The following is an 8,329-nucleotide window of genomic DNA, read 5'->3' on the forward strand; positions in this document are numbered from 1 at the left end:
ATCGATAATCCCACCGGCCGAATCGAACGCTGGGCGTTAGAACTGCAACAGTATCAGTTTGACGTCACATATCGGCGCGGGAGCCAGAACATTGTCGCAGATGCGCTGTCACGACAGCCCTTGGAGGTACTTCAAATCATCCAGGAGGGCAGGCCTGGGTGCACATGGTATCAGCGAATGCTAAAACTCGTTCAGGACAAGCCTAAAGATTTCCCGGATTACGTGTGCGAGAACCGTCGAACCAAATGGCGCAAAGCCGACGACCGGGGCAAACGACAGGAGGACACCCGAACCTGGGTGGAGGCCCTGAGTGCCGCACTGGACCCGCCACCGGATGGTGAGATGCCGGCCCTCGTTCCGATCAACACCACCGAAGAGGATGAGGTGATGGAGCTAGTCCTGCCCGCCACACCTCCGCCCGTTGCCAATTACGACGTCGAGCTTCCGCGCACGTTCGCGAGCTGGGCCGCGGAAATGGAGTAGGAAGACCGGCTTCGCGAGTGGGAGACGGCAGCAGCCTGTATCAACGGGGCCAGCGTTACCAGCGAAGCCACCAGCCAAGGAGGACAACGACGCTAAAGGACGCAACCAGTATCCACCGACCGACGAAGATTGACGCGATGGCGTCGACGGGCGGATTTTCGAACATGGTGGAGGAGATGATTGCCAACAAAAGGCAATGCTCACACAAGAGTGCCGCCAAGGACATTCCGGGGAGCAAGGGATATCGCGGGCCCAAGGAGGCAGGCCCTCCGCCACCGAAAGTAGCAAGGAAGCCCAACAAGAAGGCCAAGGTCAGTGATGTAGTCAACTGACACCTGATCGTGGCACTCAGGGAATTAATCCCATCCATACCGAAGGCTAAAGTGCTCTTCCCCATCATAATCCAAGGGGCTCGGGCTCTAAAGCTTCTTTAACGGCAGAATCCAGACTACCCAACGGCGAATTAGAAGATTCTGATGATGCGTCTTAAGAAGCTCCACCCCGACGACACAGGCGCACACATCCTGCAGGCAGGCGAGGTGGAGAAGGACCTAGGTCCGGAAGCCATCGTGGAAGCCGCCCAGCACCTTGCGCTAGACGACTCGGAGGAAGAAGAGGACGGTGACCTGGCTGTCATAGACAGCCCGTCGAACGGAGATGAGCCAGCCACCCAGGACACTGAGGGTGTTGCAGATCCATCTCCATAAAAGCAGACTCGCGTCGGCGTAGCTCTTGATTGCCCTGGAGCAAGGGCCCGACGACATAGCCTTAGTTCAAGACCCATGGATTGCCTGGGGCAATATCGTGGCCGGACTAAAGTCCTCAAACTACAATACATTCTACTCACCAACGGAAAGCAGGAACATTAGCGCCGTACTTGTGCGGAAGGGTATCCATGCTAACCTTATGCCTCATTACAGCTCTGATGACTTGACTACCGAGATGCTAGAAAGCGAGGAGCAGCGCCTCTTGGTAGCCTCCTGCTACATGGCACACGACAGACCGGCGCCACCAGACGAGCTGAGCAGCTTGGTATAATTCGGCTCGAAGGATGACCAACTCCTCATTGGTGGAGATGCCAATGCACACCACAGCGTGTGGGAAAGCTAGACCTTATTCTATCTACCAACTTATATATGGCAAACGTGGGGAAGGAACACACCTTCGTAGGTCCTACCTCGTCAAACGTGCTAGATTTAACGCTCGTAAAGGAACAGAGTACCTTGGTCTCTGAATGGAGAGTCCTAAAAACACCGTCCTTCTCAGACCATAGGTATATTCAAATCAGGGATGTTTTTAAAAGTACTGTAAAGGTAACTGTCTACAGAAGCCCCTGGAACACGAACTGGGAAAAGTTTACAAGGACAGTTACTTCGAAACTCGCGACTGGCCAGGGCGTAGTAAGATCCGTGAAAGACATAACAATGTCCTTAGAGATCCTGACCAAGGAAATACTGAATGCGTATCACGCATCATGCCCGACATCAAGAACAAGAAGGAAGACCAACCCACCATAGTGAAATCGGGAACTGACACTCAAAATAAATAACCTCCGAGAATTCTTCAAAATTGCCAAAAAGGCAGACAATGAGATTATGAACGGGGAATACAAAATCCTACTTTGGGACTACAAGAAGGAATCACGCAGGGCACAAAAAAGGTCGTGGAGTAACTTTTGCACCAGCATCGAAAACGTCCGGGATACAGCCAGACTCCGGAGGCTGCTTTCGAAGCAACCTACCAAACAGAGCCAGCTAAAATGCGACGACGGACAGTGGACTGAGCGGGTGAAGAGGCCCTAACAGCACTAATGCAATCGCACTTTCCAGGATGCACGGATGTCCTAGACGCCAGCACGCATAAGGACATAGCAACTGGCGAAGAGCGGCCCCCGAACGATCTAATAACACCTAGGAAAATAAACTGGTCCATAGACTCCTTTGCGGGCTATTCCAGCCATGTTACAGGTGACCAAGGAACGGATCACCCCATGGCTATATGAAATATACTCGGCATGTCTAAGCACGGGCTACATCCCAATCCAATGGAGAACCTCTCGGATTGTCTTCCTTCCAAAAACGGGAAAGAGCAGCCACACAAGCCCCAAGGATTACAGGCCGATAAGCCTTACCTCTTTCTTACTCAAAACACTGGAAAAGCTGCAGGATCTACACATCAGGGACAATGTAGGAAGACTCATGTCATCCAACCAGCATACCTACACCAAAGGAAAATCTGTAGAAACGGCACTAGACTCGCTAGTAGTAACCGTTGAGAGAGCCCTTCACATTGAGGAATATGCGCATGGAGTATTCGTAGATATATCCGAAACATTAAACAATGTCAAAACGAATGCTGTAATGGATTGCCTAGAAGCGACTAACTCGCACCCCGCAATAAGCCTCTGGATAAGAAACCAGCTTAGCTGCTGGCGGGTACATTCACAGTGGGGCACTGCTTCCATGGTAAAGGGGGCACACAGAGGCACACCACAAGGTGGGGTCCTCTCGCCTCTCCTATGGAATTTGGTGGTCGACGACCTAATCAAGAGATTCGAGAGAAGAGCCCCAAAAATAACAGCCTATGCGGACGACATAGGCATAATTATTACGGGTGTCTGTCCATCGACCCTCAGCTCCATAATGGAATCAACACTCAGGGAGGTATGTGAGTGGGCGAAAAAAGTGGGACTTAGTATCAATGCGGACAAGATGAACCGCATTCTCTTTACTATACGATACAAGGTACCGAAATGGACCACCCCGAAAATTGGCGCAACCAGGCTTACACCGAAAACACGGGTCGAATACCTCGGCACAATACTGGACTGCAAGCTGGCATGGAGACCCAATTTAGTGGAAAGGGTTAAAAAGGCCATCGTGGCGCTATATGCATCCAAGAACATGGGGCCTGTCACCTACTCTAATGCACTGGATCTACATCTCGGTGGTGCGTCCGACTCTGCTGTATGGAGCCTTAGTGTGATGGCAAGCCACTAAAAAGACGACCTACACCGATGTTACGGTGAGAACTCAGCGGCAGGCACTGGTCTGCATAACTGGGGCGCTGAGGTCAATCCCAACCAAAGCTCTAGAAACGATCCTTGGAATCGACCCCATAGATATACATGCTCAACTGACTGCAGGAAAGGCAACACAACGTCTAGTTGCATCTGGTAACATGACGACGCAAGGTTTCGGGCATAATTTATTCGGCCGAAGCATGATCAACAAAATGGAATACATGATCCCCAGCACGTGCCCAGAGGTTAAAACTACCTCGCTTATGGGCCCAAACGACTGGAAAACGGGTCAGGACCAGATTTAACACCTTAACATATACACAGACGGCTCCAAGATGGAAGGGAGAGTAGGAGCGGGCTTACTGTACGGACCCTGAAATAAGGCTGTCTTACAAGCTACCCAGCAACTGCAGCATATTCCAGGCAGATGTCTTTTACATAAGAAAAGCAGCAGAAGTGGTTCAAAATATAAACCGACCACATGATGTGGTCAACTTGTTCGTGGACAGCCAAGCGACGATAAAATCCGTGCAGTCGTCAACGATCAGTTCCAAAAATGTAACAGCGAGCAGGGAGGCACTAGATATTCCCAGCACGACAAAGTCAGTGCGGATCTACTGGGTTCCCAGCCACCAGGGAATCGATGGCAACGAGACAGCTGACGTTCTTTCAAAGGAGGGCGTAGAGCGGACGAATGACAGAACGGAGAACGTGTCTATCTCCCTCCGAACGCTACAAAGCGCCCTGGAGAAAAAGGTGGACATGCAAGCAAAAAGCAAGTGGAGGAATACCAAGACTTGCCGAATCTCAAGACTGCATCTACCACGGAAAGACCGCACACTTTTAGTGGGAGTCCTCACAGGCCACTGTCTGGCAGCATCACACGCAACCGCACTCGGAATACTCAACAGCCGCACCTGCACGAAATGCGATGAATCGGGGGCTATGAAAACCCTGGAACATCTCATCTGCAATTGCCTGGCACTCTCACGAGCAAGAAGAAGATATCTCAGTGCCCCAGTACTGGCATCACTAGAAGACGCCTCCAGCAGGAAACCAGGCGAACTTCTTGCCTTCGCCAAAAACACCTCGATCCTTGTTGACATAAAAACCTCTTAACTCATCTCAAGGTTCATACAAATCAACCGGACAATAAGGGTCATATTGGCCTATGCGTGGCCCCGTGAGGGCCCTCCGGGTTAACCTAACCTTTCCTAAGATTTCCTCACTTATCTTTAAATTTCGTATGAGGAGTACAAAAATATAGTACAAATATCTTAGGCTTACATAGAGCTAACAAGTATATTACATTTATTTTAGATGCTTCCTGGAAATTCAACAGGTATTTTTGAGCGAAATTCACTTGATAGATTCGATAGAGACTTGAACAATTAGACTCTTGATGTCTTGCAGAATTTGCGGCTTGGTACCAATTCTTCAAGTTAAATGCATGGTCAGAACATTCAAATGAAGAACACGACCAACAATTCGACTGTTCAGTTCCATGGTACCTGGTTCATCCACACAGCTGATAGCCCTGTTACGCCGGGGGGTAGCGGGTAAACACTGGCGCTGGTACTTGGCGTGGGAGGCGGCGTCGGGAACTTGCGGCGTCAGCGGGCTGCTGCGCTGGGCTTCGGCGGTTTGCTGCGTACTGCGGCTGGCGTACGTCGGGTGCGGCGGACTGCTTCTGAGCTGTAGGGGAAAAACCACACGATTCTCGAAGTACCCCGTTGACCGAAAGAAATTACACAAAATGTTCACTTGTACAAAATAGAGTTGGGGGAGCGACCGCGGTTTATTCTTGAACTGCCAGAATCGAACTACTTCAGACTAAGCAGAGTTCCGCGCTCCAATGCGCAGTCGAGACTCCACGGAGGGGAACTGGGAACAGAGCGGGAGAGCGAGAGAGCGGTGTACTAGGAGAGCGGTGCACTAGGAGAGCGGTGCACTAGGAGAGCGGTGCACTTGGATAGCGGTGCCGGGGTCCAGAGTCGCCGGACAGTGGTTGTGAGTGCGTTGCAAAAAGAGACGGAACCCGGCCAGTCGCCAACGCCTTAAGCCTGCGTACAGGCGCCGGAGAGGATCCACCCGAACACCGTCTTCTGGGCTACTGGCAGTCCCTCGTCGACCATGTGGAAGCCCGGGAGTATCACCTTCGGCTAGACGTCGGCGCGCAGGATCAGGGAAATGGTGGCTGTCCGATGAAACCGCTCATCCGCGAGCGGTAGCTCCGGAAACTTCTTAATTACGCTATGATGATGATGAGCGCACGGATGGGGGATCTTAAGGACCACCTCCAGCTTGATCTCCTCGTCGACCTTCGACCGAATCGTCGCCGTGCAGATGCTCTCATCTCCCACGTTTGTTGTCGGCAAACGAAACGCGGCGGCCTTGGATGCATCGATGGAGCATGTCGGGGTGCAGGGATCGATGAGTGCGACGGTCTCGAACGTCTTCTCCCCGGTCTCGACGATCAAAGCAGTCGGGAGGACGTTGACGCTATGACGTTGGAGAAGTGCCGCGAGCGACGGAACTGGTGTCGAGAATGCTGAGTGCGGTGGAGGGACAAGAGTTTGGTGAGTTGGCGGATCTTGCTTGCGCGAATGCTGCAGTGAAGCGGGCGGTTGCTGGGAGCCGCGCTTTTTCCATGAAACGTGTTCTTGGATCTGGTCGCACGTTCTGCACCGGTCACCGCTACGACAGCTCCCAGTGCTCGTGTGCGAGACAATTTGCGATGTACTTTTTTATGAGACCTGCCCGCAGCTGCTCCTCTGCGCTCAGCTTTAGGAACCTCTGACACTTCCGAAGAGGATGGATTCCGCGGCAGTAGGATTGAATACCTCTCGTACGTCTGCTATCCAATGCCTGAGCGCTACGTGGACGGTGAGCCCTTTTCCTGGTTAGAGTATGGATAAGGAAAAAACAAACATGGCTGATTAACAACGACGTGGATAAATTTTACGGACTAAGGTGTATAAGAAACGCGGCTCGTTACTAGGTAGTTTTGGACGGCTCTCTTGGAAGAAGAACCATCTTGGTCACCGTACGAATGTCGACTACGCGGACTTTGCCATCGGTTCCCGAAAAAACGGAGTCTATTCTTCCGAGTCGCCACTCATTTGAGGGAAAATTGTCATCCTTAACGACCATGTCGCCGACGCGCAGATTTTCTGTGGGAGCTTGCCACTTGTTGCGCTTGTGGAGCTCCTTAAGGTATTCATCCTTTTATCTGGTGCGGAATTGTTGATCAAGAGACTTTAAGTGCTGCCACCGGTTCAGAATGGACTTTTATTCGCCCTTTACTTCAGGTTCGCTGGTGTCAACGCTACGAGGTCAGTTGGATCCTCGGACATGGGAGATAGCGGTCTGGAATTCGGACAAGCTTCGATTCTCGCTAGGAGGGTGGACAGCTCTTCAAAGGTGTACTTCCGTGTAGCGGTGGACTTGTGAAACAAGGTCTTGAAGCTCTTGACACCAGCCGCAGCTGCACGTCAGTTGCCAGCTGTTGCAGGACTCGAATGGCCAGGAATGGCGCGCAATTGACTCCAAAAGTTACCGTCTGAAATTCGAAATCTCGAATGTGCCCCTCGCTGTTGCGGAATAAGATGCGCTGGAACGGGGAATGCTTCGGATCCACCCATATCTGTCGATACATTTTCTCGATATCGGCCACTTCAGGATCTGGTTAGTTAGATCGGATTGTAAGACTGGGCCAGCATGAAGGATATTATTTAAACTGACCCCATTCTCTGAAGGGATGGAGGCATTGAAAACCACACGCAGCTTGGTGGTTGTACTTTCCGGCTTGAGCACGGCATAATGTGGAAGGTAATAACTGGCAGAATTATGGGTAGGACGGACTTCTTTCATGTGATGGGGGTTGAGATACTCTTGAATCACGGAATCGGATTTGGTTTTCAGCTGACTGTCCCTCCTTAGGCGTTGTTCGGTTCGTAGGAACTGCGACTACGCGGAAGATCTGGAGTGACCGAGGGCGGATTTTACGTTTTCAGGATCACGAAACGGAAGACGTACGACATACCTGCCGTTATCGTCTCTCGTAGTCGTCCGGAGAAAATTTTCCTCACAGGTCAAATCGGAAGACTTGGTCACTTTTACTGGCAGATCCTCCACCTCCCAAAATATGGTGAGAAGCTTATCCAGAGACGTGCCAACCGTGTGGGAGATTCGCGTGGAAAAAGTGGAAATCTGATATTCCCTTGGAACAGGAACGGGTCCTGTTAGGATCCACCCGAAAATGGTTTCTTGACCGAGGAGAGAGCCACAAATGTTCGGCCGGGTGCCGCTTAGGACAATGGATGGCAGTACGTCGGCCCCAAACAGAATATATATCTGTGCGCTCTCGAAGATCTTTGGATCCGCTAGTGGCAGTTCGGGAAGATCCCGTAGAATCTGTTGCGGAATCGGACAAGATGGGAGGTTTCCAGCTAATTGAGGAAGAACATAGGTCGTCGTGTTTATTTGCAAGCCAGGCCTGGTCGGAGAACGGATGGTAAACTGACAGAGCTTTTTGGATTCAGCGGATACTGTCTGGTTTAAGCCTGATACTTGGGCTCGGATTACCTGGTGAGGCCATTTTTTTATTTTGAACAGGCGCTCAGAAATAAAGGTTGCCTCTGATCCTGAATCTATCAAGGCACGAGCTTTAAAATTCGACCCCAGGTGACATATGTCAATTATGGCGGTGCCCAGCAAGACGGATCTATACCCCGTCGCGAAGTAATTTTGGACGGTAGAGTCCGTGGACCCGGTAGCGGTGGCAACTGGTGTATTTGGTCTTGATCTGGGTCTCGGGGAGGG

The sequence above is a fragment of the Drosophila subpulchrella genome, unplaced genomic scaffold (assembly GCF_014743375.2).
Source record: "Drosophila subpulchrella strain 33 F10 #4 breed RU33 unplaced genomic scaffold, RU_Dsub_v1.1 Primary Assembly Seq429, whole genome shotgun sequence".
Lineage (NCBI taxonomy): Eukaryota > Metazoa > Arthropoda > Insecta > Diptera > Drosophilidae > Drosophila > Drosophila subpulchrella.